The following is a 15,978-nucleotide window of genomic DNA, read 5'->3' on the forward strand; positions in this document are numbered from 1 at the left end:
TATCTGGATTTCTGTAAAGGTTTTGACACAACAGACCCCCATAACGTCCCTCTCTCTAAATTGGAGAGAGATAGATTTGATGAGTGGACAGATTGAGCAGCCCTGCCAAGAAGGACTCGGGGGTGCTGGTGGATGAGAGACTGGACGTGACCCAGACATGTGCACTGGGAGCTCATGAATCCAAATGTGTCCTGGGCTGCATCCAGAGCACCATGGGCAGCAGGTGAGGGAGGGGGTTCAGCCCTTCTGCTCTGCTGTGCTCTGGTGAGACCCCACCTGCAAGCCAGCACAGGGAGGACTTCAGCCTGTTGGAGTGTGTCCAGAGATCATCAGAGGGCTGGAGCATCTCTCCTATGAGGAAAGGCTGAGAGAATTGGGATTTTTCAGTCTGGACAAGAGAAGGCCTAGGGGTGATCTAATTGTGGCCTTCCAGTATGCAAAGGGAGCCTACCAGAAAGATGTAGAGAGACTGTCTACAAGAGCATGTAGAGAAAGGACAAGGGAGAATGGGTTCAAACTAAAAGGAAGTAGGTTTAGATTGGATATTAGGAAGAAATTCTTTACTGTAAGGATGGTGAGACACCAGAACAGGTTGCCCAGAGAATTTGTGGCTGTTCCATCCCTGGAAGAATTCATGGCCAGGCTGGACAGTGGATTGAACAACCTGGTCTAGTACAAGGTGTCCCTTGCCCACAGAAGTGGAGCTGGAAGCAGACAATCTTCAAGGTTCCCTTCCAACCCAAACCATTCTGTGATTCTATAATTTCACTGACATGGCAAAGCCCTCACTACAGGGTTTTAGAAATAAAGTTCCACATAAGAAGCTGTCTCCGACTGCCATGAATAAAAGCTTGAAATAAGACATAGGTGTAAAAAATAAGTTTCAGATATCTGAGGGAAATAAGAAGAATCTAATTCTTGCTATTATTGCTTAAATTTGATGGTAGTTAAGCCAGCCTCATGGTTTAGCAGAAGCAGGAAAATAAGCACAGCGGATGAACACATTTTTCAGGGCTTGGATCACTGACACTATGTGTACCATAACAGCTAAGATATCAGGCTGGATGGCCAATTTGTAATAGTATCAGAATATCTTTCTGTGGTACAAGTTCTTTGTATAGTGGAAGAGAATATTCCTTATACATGATGTTGCAATTACTGGTCCTGCCCTAAATATGGGGAACCCAAGAACTGATGCCCCTAAGAACACAGAAAGGAAGGGGCAGAGTCCTGAGTCCCTGCTCATGGAGAACATGTTTATTTATAACAAGAGTACTTTATATAAACTATATTTTTCAGCCAACCAAAAAGTTTAAGGGAAGGGTAAATTTGGAGGAAAATATTCTGATATAAAGTTTATTTCCTGCAAATACACTTATTAATCTAAACTACAGAATGTATTAAATGTTTCTGCAATCTGAGTGTATAAAATACATCATAGAGTAATGCAGGAACTAGGCATCAGTGTCTCAGCATGTCCCTAGAGATCCTGAAATTAATAGCTATACTTATAACTAAATTATATTCTGAATCTTAGCAATGGCAAGGGACGTTGTGTACGAACTGAGGCATGTTGCTATTCTAGAGAGATACTGACTCACTAAAGGAGGAACAGAACTGGGTCAGCCCTAGCAAAGGCAGAATCTATGCCTGGAAGAGGGGTGCTATTATCCCTTAAATATTTCTGAAATTTCAGTTCTTCCTTGTGGGCAAAACACTGGGGATTTATTCTGTAAAATGCAAATATTCGAAGCCTGGAGACTCTTTCCTGCTTTTGATCTCCCAGTTCTGAATGTACCTCACAGCTGGTGGGCAGAGTGTCCTGTTGCCTGGCTGTCCCCTTCCCTTACTCCCATCAAACAGCAGTCCCTGAAGGGTGCCAGAAGTACTGTGGAGAATGGTCTTAAGCCTCCCTGGTGCCTGAGACCTGCTGATGGGGCCAAAACCAGGCTTCTGCAGGATCTGTAGAAATGGTTGATTAAAGAATGGCATTGACGTTTCCTTCATCCTTTATGTTTCTCTCACCCCAGCTTCATCTTTCTTGGATTCTCTCCAGAGGGACGTTATCAAAATAATCTGAAGTGCTCTAACACTCAGAGGAACACTGAAGGGTGAGTCAGTGTTTTAGAAATGAGGAATTGTCTACCTTTTATCATCGATATGCTCCATTCACTTCTGCAGGTGTAACAATGCATCCATAATTATTTATTTAACAAACATAGAAGTATATAATACAGGATTTGTTAGCACATCCCATAGTATGCTGAATTAGCCTGAAATTTAAGGAGACTTAACACATTAGGGGAAAAGCTGTAATAGGTGCCCTTTTTGAGCTACTTGTCATTTTGAATTCAAAGTCACAGTAGAGCAGCCTGGTGACATCAGTTACTGCCCTCAATTATTTTCCTCACCATACTCATCGCCAAAGGAAATCCACCACCCCATCACCTAAACAGCACGAGTGCTCAGCTAAGATTTTCCTTTCTTGTAGCAGTTTCCTGATCTGTTGGGTGTTATTCCTCAGCAAGGCATGGGATGGGAATGAAAGTAGGTCACCTTTCCAGACAGCCACCACAGCTGGAGACAGCTGGGAGGAACTGCTGGGCCTGAGATAACATTCAGGGAGCAGCACAGAGAAATTATTCCTATTCTTCAAGTTCTCCAACCAAACTTTAGCTCACCTTCTGTTGCCTACCTTGTCCCTGCCATAGCTTCACCCAGATACAGTTTAGTTAATGATATCATGGTAATCTATCCTCAGAATTAAAGAAAGGACCTGCTGATCAAGCTCTGCTGATCAGAATTGTTATCTGCCAAGAATTTCAAATACATAGAGACTTGTGGGAAAATACATTTCAGGTTGGACAGGTAATCGCATAAATGTGTTTTTAATGAATGCTGTGGGAGAATAAAAGCAACCTCAAATGACAACCACAACCATTCCCATCTGCTTTGAACAGCCATTACAGACCTCCCTAACACAAGCCTAAGAGACTGAAGGTGAAAAGTTGCTGGAGTCCTTCTTGGTCTTTTTTGAGAAGAAAAGGGATGGTTGACATCAAGAATAAATGCCAAACCACTTTTGGGTTTTTTTCAATTTCAGTTGGCTTCACATTCAGGACACTGCCTCAAATGGCAGGGTCTAAGAACAAGATGATCTTTAAGGTCCAATCTAACCCAAACCATTCTGTGAGTCTATGATTCTTTTGACTTGTAAGTAAAGTTGCTTCTTGTCACTACAGTTACTGGAAAAAAAATAAAACAACTATTCCTTCATTTATTTCTATTCCTCCTTTCACTTTATGAAGTTTTGCTCCATGAGAGAGAGCAAAGTGATAGTGTGCTGTCACAGTGGAAAGGTGTAATTTTATGGACCACTTCTCTGGGGAATGGGACTGATGAGGTAGGAAATACTAAGTCTCTCACAGCACATGGCTTCTTTAGCACTATAGCTGGGAGGGAAGAGGGCTTTATGCAAAACTGTTCCTTTAAAAAAGGTCAAATAGGGAGATGAAGCCTTCCCATGAAAAAGGCTTTGATTATGTGACAGCAATGCTTTCCATCTATGCTTTGAAAGAGAACAAGAGTACAGGGAATATTGAAGTACCTTCTGAGCCAATAATAAGTAGAGGCAAGATTAAAGTGACTGAGTAATTGCATCAGAAGTTTGCAATTAAAGAGCAATATCTGTCTAAAAATAGTAGGATAAGATGTTAATCTTTTGCATTTTAGACAATACTGGGGGAAAAAAGTACAGTTCTCTTTGAATATTGACATTAAAATTTTTATTGTTAATACAAATAATGTTTTACTCAGCTTTCACTTAAGAATCAAGTGCACAAGCACTAGTTGTAAACTAGGGCCTGTTCTCTGTAGCTTTTTAAAATAAAAAGAGAGTGACACTGCAGCTGTAGGATGATGCCTGAGAGCACAGCCCATTTGTGTGGGACCAGAACATGTTTAGAATCCCTGACAGAAGTCAGATCAAACATTCAAATGAATTCTTTGGACACTATTCAAAATGAGCTCCTGCATTTGGAGATAATAGAATTGCCAGTATAAATCATACTGAAGATGGATTCGACTGCAAATGCTGTTAATGCATCTGGTGGGTGACACACATCAGCTATGAGCAGTGACAAGCAAACACTTTAGCCTATGCCTGTAGAGGCTAAAGCTGGTTAGATTTATTTGCAAGTGTATTTGTAGTTGCAAGACATTTGAAGGTGGTCAGGAAATGACTGCAGTGGCTCAGAATCACACCAGGGCACAGTATTTCTTGGTTGTATCTGTGGGTTACTCTTCAATATACATGTTGATAGTTGGGGTTTATTTTAAGTGACTGATTTCTAATAATCATTTCCATGTTAAAAGCAAAGCAGATTTTAAGTTAGCTCTAAGTAAGAAACATTCCTATAAGCAATGTTCTTCTTTTACACTGGAATATAGACAACAAGATTCATTAAACATAACATGAAAGAGCAGATAAGCATAAGACAGAAGTTCCATTTTGTCAAGCTTTATTCCTTGTGACATCAGCCTTTCTGTTTTCAAAAACCACAAGGATATAGTACTGTCACCTAAGATTAGTCATGCTACTGCAACACATGATGGAATTACTTTCCAACTGCAGAGTGAGTGGCATCACAGAAAAGGGAAGGAAGGAAGGAATGAGGGAGGGAAAGAGGCAAATCTGACAGATCTGTCTTCAGAACTGTTTTGTAGTCCTGAAGATTTGATTAATATCAGCAAAAGGCTAACAAGTGAAAATCAGATGCATCTCACTTGTAGTATATTGTGCACAATCACCAAGCAAGTGGTTATGTGGTAAATTAGAATCCCACTCCTGTGTCTTGGACACAGAAGTATTTTAAACAGGTCTTTCTGTAACATTACAAAAAATTTTAACAAGGTCCTGAAAAGGAACATTTTAGCTTCAGATGACCTACACTTGTCTTCGTAAATGTTTGCCACATAATAGTCCTGGTGTTAAAGTATATTTTGCCTTTGAACCACACATTTTAGTGATGCATACAAACCACTGCATGCCAGAGTAAAAATACAACACACAGTAAAAGTTGCACACCATATTTGTCAGCTGATTCCATGCACTCATCTGAAAAACAAAACATGTTAGTGGGAGGAAAGAGATGACTGCTATTAGAGTAACCAGTTATACTTCCATAAATTAAAAGTAAGTCTACAGGATATTGCTATAGTTACAACAGGACATGCTGCTTCTAGGAGTCCTTTAAGATAAAAGTAGATATTTCCTTTACTTCATTTTGTTCTTCTGAAGATTGAAAACATTACATAGGGATTAAAGTCTATACTTTAAAAAAAAATAAATTCATGTGACCAACAAGAAATGGTGCTTCCAATGGTCACACCTATTTTCTTTCCTCTCCACACATCAACAGGTTGTGAACAATACCCTGTAAAGGAAGCAAAGAATTATTCACCTTTTTCTGGTCTCCATACAGAAACACAAGTAGAACTCCTAAAAAAAAAAAGTTCAGATACTTAAAGAGCATGATCCAACCGCATTTTAGCCCCTGACCCATTTACAGTTTAAATGACTATTATTATGCCCAAGGCACCTGACAAATATTTAGAAGACAAAGTAGTAGGAAAGAGATTCTTGCAGAGTCTATATTCATAAAATCTGTCCAGCTTCTTTGTATAAAAGGCTTTGTCATAGAATCATAGAATGGCTTGGGTTGGAAGAGACTTTGAAGATCATCCTGTTCCAGCCCTTGCCATGAGCAGGGACACCTTCCACCAGAACAGGTTGCTTGAAGCACTGTCCATCCTGGCCTTGGACACTTCCAGGGATGGGCCATTTCCCTGGACTACCTGTTTCAGTGCCTCACCACCCTGACAGTGAAGACCTTTTTCCTTATATCTAGTCTAAACCTATTCTCTTTCAATTTGAACCCATTTCCCCTCATCCTGTCACTACATGCTCTTGTAAATGGTCTTCATTCATCCTTTGTTTAAGTTCCATTCAGGCAGAGGTGTACTAAATTTATATATTCAGGTATATTAAATGTACTACTCAAAATTTAGGCACAAGTACTACAAATACTGTGCAGCATTTTTCATGGTTTTTTGTGGTTCATGAATGAAACAAAGAAAGAAAATTTTCACAAAGCTCAGAAATAAAATGAACAGTTTCTTCTTGGCAAATTCAGTAATTAGAATTCAGTAAAATTCAGACGCAGAAATAAGCAGACTTAAGGTTTGTGCTTAGTCCTGTTCACATCTGGGCTGCAGAGACTTGTGAATGTAATCACTACTCTGCTAAAGTCAGAGGAATATCTGCCAGCAGGATCATGGTTTATTCATATTTACAGTCTTAGGGTAAGGACAGAACATCTCCAACAGTACAGTCTAAAGGACTAAAAAAATTAACTGCTATTGTTGCTGCAAGTGTTGAGAACTAGGATTGAGGCTCAGGCACAGCAATTTCTTTCATTAATGACACTTTTCTTGGAGAAAGGAGTCACATTATTATTCTAACTGAACTAGAATTTTTTTTTGCTGCTTTTATTTTCTTCAGTACTATGAGATATTCAACTTAGAAGGTTAAAAATACATACAAGCTCTCTTGCTTCAGAAACTTATAAATGAAAACCAGTTTAAGATCGCAAAATAAAGTTGTTATTCCTCAGAAACAACAAATTGTTGCTATTCCTGAAATGAAAGTCATATCTTCTGCAAGCTATTTCAAAAGCAAAAGAAGTATCTTTTTCATGCTTTCTTTAGAAGGCAAATCATAAAGCCAGCAGAAAATAGAAGCAATTGGAATAGATAAGCAATTTAGAGACACTTGTTTAATCTCAGTAATTACCTATTCACAGAGGCAGGATTGGTTAGAAAGGGCTATAGATATTTTTCTATTTAAAACTTTACAGAATTTCCTGAGACATGTTAAATACAGGATAAATGTCATCTCTCTTCTGTCAAAATCATCCCAAGATAAAGAAGAGAATATGGTCAGATAATATTTTCTACTGCAGTCACAGCAGATGAACAACTCGGAGCTAAATTTTGTCTGTTCACTTGTACACAAATCTTGCTTATTTCACTGAATTTCCTTCTGTCAGGCAAAGCAATGTCAGAAAGCAACTCTGAGAGTGATTTTCTGAACAGCATTTTCTGAAATAGTTTCAGAGTTCAGGAACATCAAGAAGCTGCATTTTAAAACTATGTCCTCTTTATACTTTTTGTGTGGTTTGGGTTTTTCAATCAGATTGAATAATATTTAAATATAGACTCAGTCCTTCACTCTTCCATTGGGCATCTCAGTCATCTTGGGAAAATCAGATTAATTTTTTCCCAGAGAGCAGGAATAAGCTCAGAGAACTAAGAACTGGCACTTGGCTGGGCAAGTTGTAGATCACTCTGGGCAGAATTAATAAATTTCAGTGCTTAAAGAAAAAGAATGTGAATGATAGACAGCATCAGGCCACTTGACAGACAGCAGTAACCCAGCTGTGGCAATGCTGCCCTTCCTGGCTGCCAACTTTTTGATCAGTTTTGGCCCTAATGAATTTTGTCTTCAGGGTGGCCCCTAATGTGATCCCTTAATGAAGGACATATGGCTCACAGAATCAGGTTGTGAGTGTGCAGGACCAGCTGGCACACCTGAGAGCAAAGCTGAAACCAGTCCCAGATTTGGCAGGCACAGATGTCACACCAGGGCATGACCTCCTCCCAGGCTGATGCATTCAACAAAAACTAGATAAAGCAACACCTTTACCACAGCTTTCTATTTCTGAACTTGGCATATTCATGTAACTAAATACATGAAAAAGGGGAGAGGAGAGGAGAGGAGAGGAGAGGAGAGGAGAGGAGAGGAGAGGAGAGGAGAGGAGAGGAGAGGAGAGGAGAGGAGAGGAAGGAGAGGAGAGGAGAGGAGAGGAGAGGAGAGGAGAGGAGAGGAGAGGAGAGGAGAGGGAGGAGAGGAGAGGAGAGGAGAGGAGAGGAGAGGAGAGGAGAGAGAGGAGAGGAGAGGAGAGGAGAGGAGAGGAGAGGAGAGGAGAGGAAAATACTTTATGTCTTTGGTGGGAGCAGCTTTTAGTCAGTATTTCAGTTCTGCAGGCAAAATGCAGCTTGATGGCAGTGGCAATGTGGGCAGGAAGGGAGGAAAAGGAAACGAGGAGATGCCTGAAGAAAACCATGAGAAATTAATGAAGGGGCTGAGAAGACCAAGGGGCTGTGAGTCATGCAGGGGAATTCCCGTGCTTTTTGGGCTTTCTGGGGCTTTTTTTTTTTTTTTGGCTTTTTTTGGGTTTTTTTGGGTTTTTTTTGTTTTTTGTAGGCTTCGGTGAGGAATGCTGAGAGATGCCAGTATAACTCTGGAAGCCTTTGAGATACAGCAGGCCACAGGGGCTCTGCCTCCACCCAGTCTCCTCTTCCTTAGTCCCCCTGAGCTATAGGGTCTGCCCACCTCTGCCATAACACAAAAACCCTATCTTGTCCTTGGCAAGTAGTTACAGTTTTGCAAATTTTCCAAGGAAAGAAGCAACAACACCTACTCCTCTCCACTCATGGGGGTGCAGAGGGATTAAAAAACAAGATGAATCTTAGATCTAGGAGACAAGACTAGAGGGGAAGCCTCTGGAGGCATGAGAAATCAGTAGATAGGTATTGAAAATTATTGCTTTTCTACAAGGGGCCATTTGATAGAGCAGCCACAACAGCCCTCCTCTACAAAATGCCAGAAAGAAAAACCTACGTTTTCTGCATTGCAAACTCTATGTCCCAAAATTTAATCTGCCTGTGCCTCAATTCAAATGAAATAAAAGTGTCTTGTCCACTCATCTCAAAATGGGGCTGTAAAAAGCAAATTAGAATGTACATTTAGTGAGGAAATAAATATTGATGAGCGCTAAGGCAAAAGTCCACCAGGAAATTAAGTTACAAAAGGAAATTCTGAAGAGGTAACAAATACTCCACTGGGGCAGCAATGAACAGCAATACACTGAACAGCAATGAGCAAACAAATTAGAGAACAGTTTCTCATTTGGTAAACACTAATTGCTATGTACCTAGAATGTGGCAGAAGTCCAAGTGGAAGCAAATGTATATATATATATGATCAGGTACGTGCAGTGCAGAACTCCGTGCTTGAGTCTGAGGAAGGAAATTAGGTAGGCACACGCCACCTCCTGGCATTTCTTAAACAGAGCTTGTGACTTATTTATCTACTGCCCACATTGTAACTTTGCAGGAAAATGCAAATCTGACATATGAGCCAAATAATAATGACTGCAAAAAAAAATTACATCTACTCTGTTATTTTCAAAATAAAATCTCCTGCACATTTTGCTCCATGTAGCATTATTTCAAAATTTATCTAAAAAGACTGAGTGGGTTAAACATTATAATACAGCTGAAAAATCTTTTGGACTTATCAGCAATTGTAACAGGGAGGAGTTTATTTTTTAAAACAAATTATGTGAGTTGACCCAGGACATTCATGACCTACTCTTAACCCTGGTATTTCAAGTCAGGCAGCATTTCCTATGAAGATGAGGTATCAGCAGAGAGGCAGTGGGATTCCTGTGCCTTGGTGTCTGCTGCAAGCACAGGAGGGAGAATGCTATAGTGAGCACAGATTGTGCACTTCAACCTGTGCATTTAAACCAAGAGGGGTTCCAGGTGCTGCTGCCCCAGTGCCACTCTGTGTGTCTCGGTATCTCCGACCCTTCTGCAAAGTCCCAGTCTCCTCCTTGTGCCCACACTTCTGGCATTTGCCCCAGCCCAGGTCTCCTCTCCAAACAGACCCTGTTTCCTGACACAGGGTAAAGAAACCTGAGAAATGCTTTGGGATAGAAAGGGGTGAATATCCTACTTAATCTTGATATTCTTAAAATAGTCAATATTTTACTTCCCTAGCATAATTTTATAACCATTTTCCCAAGACATATTCCTGACCTTCTTTTTGCTTTTTTATGTATTTCCTAGGAAGTAATTTTAACATCCTAAACCAGAGGGCAAATTGGCATTAGGTCAGCACAACTCAATTAATTTCATGTTAATCCTGCCAGTTCACACAGGCTGAGAATCTGGCCCACTGTGATAGGAAATTAGGTCTTTTTTTAGTCAGTGGAGGCTGTCATCCACAGGTCGTTTAGAAATGTATTTGGTTATTTTTATGGATGTGACATGTCTTTATCCAAAAAGTATCAACAGGAAAAACATTTTTTTTCTGTGACCAATGGAACCAATAAATCTTGATTTTGCATGGGTTTGCATACCTGTACCTGTGCCTGCACCTGCACTGTGATAATTCAAATTCTTCTCTTATGTTCATAATGATCTCATTCCATGACATTTTAGTAGCCCCCACATTCCCTCACTGCCATCTGGGAAGAAAGAAGCACAGTCAGGCCTGGCTTGGTGTTGTATCTGTGCTGTCTGCTGTTGGTTGTGTCTGTAGCTCTCAGGCACAACACGGCCAAGCCAAAAACCACAAAAAAAATACTGAGTTCATGTGAGGCTTTTTTTTTTTCTCAGTAAGGTCATTAATTCAGTTCACTTTTCCCACATTTTAGAGATTTTCACAAAACCTCCAGAACCATTTTACCTGTGAGACTTCTGTCATTGTCCAGTGTGGCTAAAATTGACCTGTTGGTTCCCAGCTTCTTAGAGACTGGTCAGTGTGATTGCAAAAGCCTTAGAAACCAAGGGAAAAAAAATGTTATGGGACATAATGTGCATTATTTGTTTTCAGTACTTTAAATGACACAGAATAAACAGTTTTTGCAGCAAAAGCAAAGATTCTTGGAGCACATTCATTCTTTTCTAGTAGGTTTTAATTGGTTACAAAAAAAAAAAATCTATCCAACACTGAAAATGAAAGAGAAAAATTAGATTCTATTTTTGAATTGTATGGTAATCAAAAATTTTGACACTATTTTCCTTTTTTACAGCAAAGGGAAGAGAATACTTCAAGTGAAGATCCACAGAATATGCCAAGGTACATCAGCAGCTCAGTAGAATGGAGTGGGAACTTGACTAAAACATAAAGTCACTGATTTTGGAGCATAAAATACTTTAGTGTGACCACCTGTCCATGTGCCTAGCTCTCCTTACAGATAGCATTTCAGGAAATCAGAGTTTCACATGGAATGTTTGAGGCATGACATTGTCATCCACTCCTTTGGTGAAAGCTCTGTGCTTCCTCCTCCTTCTGCCCTCAGTTGGACAAGTTAAATTTTAACCACACAGACCTCACTTGGATATGGTACTGTAACCCCATTAAATTTATAGAAACACTGCCTATGCTAAAAATAAAATCTATCAAGATTCTGCCAGAAAAAAATCATAATTATGAACATTTCTGATGACAGAAAGGATGGAAAATATGTAATCCAATGAAATAAGAATGTTTCCTCTGAATAATTTTGTTGTAAAGCATTTTTAAGGCAATTAATGACTTAATAATTTGTGATTCAGAGGATTTATTCTTATGTTACCAAATACATATCTGTGTAGATATATGTCATATGAGAACCTTTCTTACTCCCTTGAGTATTCTGTAATACTGACATGATGTGGAATTAACTCTCCAAGTATATATGGCCATGGTTTTGAAAGGTATGTGGGGATTTGGGCTGCAATTTTAAGATTTTTGCTCTAAGACATCTGTGAGACTTTTCTGTCAGTGGCTGCTCAGCTCTTCCTGGGAATTTATAAAAAAAAAATGTAGTCATTCCAATCTATTTTTGCTGTCCCTCTGACAGATGTCATCCCAGTGAGCAGAACTCTCACTTGAGATGAAACTGGGTAAAAAACCTGATATCAAACAGGAACTGTTGGATGGTCTGGAATTGGCAGGAACTCTCTGCTTTGCTTTTCACGGCTGGTTAATATCGTCACTTTGCATCCACCATGGCTCCTGACAAAATTAACAATGGCAGAGTGAAAGTGCTAACACGCCCTGGGGATTTTATCTCTGCACTTTAACAATGCTGTAATGGGTTGACCTTGGCTGGATGCCAGGTGCTCACCAAGCTGCTCTATCACTCCCCAGTAGGGCAGCAGAGAGAAAAATAAGGAAAACAACTACTAGGTTGAGATAAGGCAGTTGAGGGTCTATGAGTGCATAAGCAAAGGAAAACAAAAATTGATCTCTACTTCCCACTGGTGATCAATGTTCAGCCACTTCTCAAGAATCAGGGCTTCAACACATGGGGCAGCTACTCTGGAAGGCAGACATTGTTAAAAAACAAATACCACCCATTCCTCCTCCCTGCCTTAGCTTTTAGATCTGAGGTGATGCCATTGACTATCCATTTGGATAATTTGGGTCAGCTGGCCTGCTTGTGCCCCCTCCCAGGATCTTGCCCACTCCCAGGCCCTTGACAGGGGAGCAGGGGAAGAATGTTACAGAGACAGCACAGCTGCTGTGCCAGCAGTGCTCGGCAGCTGTGACCGTGGTCACAAAGGGTTTTCAGGATGAGAGAGAGACGAGAATGTTGATTCCATGATCAGAAGGCTTGATTTATTATTTTATGATATATATATAACATTATGACTATATTAAAAGGAATAGAAATAAAGGTTCTCAGAAGCTAAGAATAGAATAGAAAATAATTATAACAAAGGAGCTCTCTCCGACTCTGTCCCAGAGAGAGCTCAGTCCTTGATTGGCCATTAATTGTACACATCCAACATGGGCCAATCACAAGTTCACCTGTTGCATTCCACAGCAGCAGATAACCATTGTTTACATTCTCTTTCTGGGGCCTCAGCTTCCCAGAAGGGAAAATCCTAAAGAAAGGATTGTTATGAAAAAATGTCTGCGACAAGCAGTAGCAAAACACTCGTGTGTTATCAACACTCCTCCAGCTACCAATGCAGAGCACAGCATTGAGAGGGTTGCTAAGGAAAAGTGAGCTCTACCTCAGTCAGGCCCAATGCAGTCTCCATCCCTTATTCCGTACCATTTGAGTCATACTCAAATCCCACATAATTTATGTATCTTCCAAGTGTTCCATTCTATTTATTTGTCATTACTGGGATCCATTCTTACCCACACACATAACTTAAAGTATGTCCCTAAACCATCTCCATACCTGACCCACATTTTCATTAACCTTTTTCCCTCATCCTTTCACAGATAAATATTATTTTTCCATTTCATGAGCTTCCTTCACCCCTCCGGATCCATGACTTGGAGTACAGTGGGCTTCTGATCCTTGATAACTCTGGCTTCTTCGAGTGACTTTGGGTTTCCCCTGAGGTCCTCTGTGCATTAGGTTACAATGTAAGATCTAAGCAAGTATCACAGAATCACAGAATCACAGAAATTCTAGGTTGGAAGAGACCTTTAAGATCATCGAGTCCAACCCATGTTCTAAAACCTCAACTAGATCATGGCACCAAGTGCCACATCCAGTCTTTTTTTAAACTCTTCGAGGGATTCCGACTCTACCACCTCCCTGGGTAGATGATTCCAATATTTGACCACTCTTTCTGTAAAATACTTCCTCCTTAATTCTAGCCTGTATCTCCCTTGGTGCAGCTTGAGACTGTGTCCTCTTGTTCTGTCTGTTGTTGCTCGGAGAAAGAGACCGACCCCCAGCTCACCACAGCCACCCTTCAGGAAGTTGAAGAGAGTGATAAGGTCACCCCTGAGTCTCCTTTTCTCCAGGCTGAACAACCCCAGCTCCCTCAGTCGTTCTTCATATGACTTGTGTTCCAAGCCCCTCACCAGCCTCGTTGCTCTCCTTTGGACACGCTCAAGCATCTCAACGTCCCTCCTAAAGTGAGGGGCCCAGAACTGGATGCAATACTCCAGGTGAGGCCTCACTAGCGCTGAGTACAGGGGAAGAATGACCTCCCTGCTCCTGCTGACTACACCGTTCCTGATACTGGCCAGGATGCCATTGGCCTTCTTGGCCACCTGGGCACACTGCTGGCTCATGTTCAGCCGACTGTCAACCAGCACCCCCAGGTCCCTTTCCCCCAAGCACTGTCCAGCCATACCGTTCCTAGCTTATATCGTTGCAGGGGGTTATTGTGGCCAAAGTACAGGACTTGGCACTTGGACTTATTGAACTTCATCCCATTAGATTCTGCCCATCCATCCAACCGTTCCAAGTCCCTCTGCAAAGCCCTCTGTCCCTCTAACAGGTCAACACACGTTCCCAGCTTAGTGTTATCTGCAAATTTGCTAATAAAGGACTCAAAGCCCTCATCCATGTCATCAATAAAAATATTAAACAGAACTGGCCCCAGCACAGATCCCTAAGTATGTATTCTATCTGTTAAAACCAGGTGGGCCAGTGTTCTTTATCTCTTCCATGACCCATCCCTCATAACTCTCTCTGGGGGTGAAATCTTCTGTTAATGGGCCATCAAGTCTCTGTATGACTGATAAAATTATATCCTCCCATTGTGAGATGCTCTGCCCAGAGGGAGGAGCCAAGCATTCCTACCTGGATATAACCTGGGGTTTGGAGCACCACAAGCAGCCTTATCTACTGGATTCCCAGAGGAAGACCCAGCCCATCTACATCACCACTGAACCATCAGAGGAAGACCACATCCTTCTACAGGATCATTGCTGCAACAGAACCATATCTATTACTCCAAGAGGAATGCAGCCACCATTAGATTGGTCTGCTACCAATACCCTTAACAACAGGGTTATCAGGTTGTATTCTGACTCTGTCAGTGTTTTGTACAATTGCATTTATTTTAATTTTCCTATCAAATTGTAGTTCTGACTTGGGCTCTCCCACTGGTTTGCTTTCAAATCAGTACACTTTACCAGAGGCTCCAGGTGACACCCTGCTCCCCTGCTGCAGTGTACAGTGTGTTCTGCATGGCTGGTCCTGTCAATACAGGACCAAGAGCTGTTTCCTGTTTGATCTGCTCAAAGGCCTCCTGTTGTTCAAGGCCACAATCAAAATATTTCTTCTTCTGGATCACTTGCTAAAGGGGCCAACAAGCTGACTATAACCTGGAATGTGCATCCCAAAAAACTCACTTCCTCTCAAAGCACGACATTCCCGAACCCCACTAGGCCTAGGAAAGCTTGTGATTCCTTCCTGTTAGCCACTGAGGACAGCTATTTTGTTAACCACTTCCATGGATTGCATCTATCCTACCATTTTATTTCCCAAGAACTTGATCTCTTGTTGTTATGGAGGGAGGGAGGGAAAGGTTAGACAAGTCCTGCCTTTGACTCAGATTTCTGGCAATAGCTCTGTTCGATGCAGCCTGCACACCAAATTGCTCTTGCTTGCAAGTTCTTAAGAATGGCTGATTAAGTCTATTATAAAATGAATTATTTATTGAATAGATACAAGATTAACAGATACAAGATTTTAAACAGAATACTTACTAAGCAGGACAAAACAAAAAGAATTATAAGTAGATAAAAAATACAGTGCACAATAAAAATGCTACCACTAAATTGATGATGGAGTACACATAGAATCCTTTCACTCAATTTCCAGAAAAATAAACACAAAATTTGCATCCCAACTTTGGGGAAAAGCCCTACATGTTTTCAGGGTGTGTGTAGGAGATTTCTGATTTGGTGAAAGTTTTGTGGAGCTTTTACAGTTTGTAAAGTGAAGTGTCTGTCAGTCAGAAGTTCCAGCTTATCTCCCTACATCTTGTTCTCAAGGCCAAATGTTTATTGTCAGCTGGGAATTCCACCTCTGGCACCAGAGATAACTCCCTGCCAGACAAATGTCCAGCCTGGGTGATCTCACTAATTCATGTGAGGGGGAGAATGCCCAGAATCACACCAGCTGATAGAAGAGATAAGCTCTTCTGTGGTAGGGGGAGAGTCCTGCCACACCTGTGCAGGTTTGTTTAGCTTACTTTGTTTTATGGCAAGAGCAGCTTTCAGAAGAATTCGGATTATTTTTTTTCTTTCTTTCTCAAAAATTTCTTCTGCTATATTGCCCACACAAGGACATCATTGATATGTTGCAGGTGTTCTGA

This window comes from Zonotrichia leucophrys, chromosome 2, assembly GCF_028769735.1.
Source record: "Zonotrichia leucophrys gambelii isolate GWCS_2022_RI chromosome 2, RI_Zleu_2.0, whole genome shotgun sequence".
Classification (NCBI taxonomy): domain Eukaryota; kingdom Metazoa; phylum Chordata; class Aves; order Passeriformes; family Passerellidae; genus Zonotrichia; species Zonotrichia leucophrys.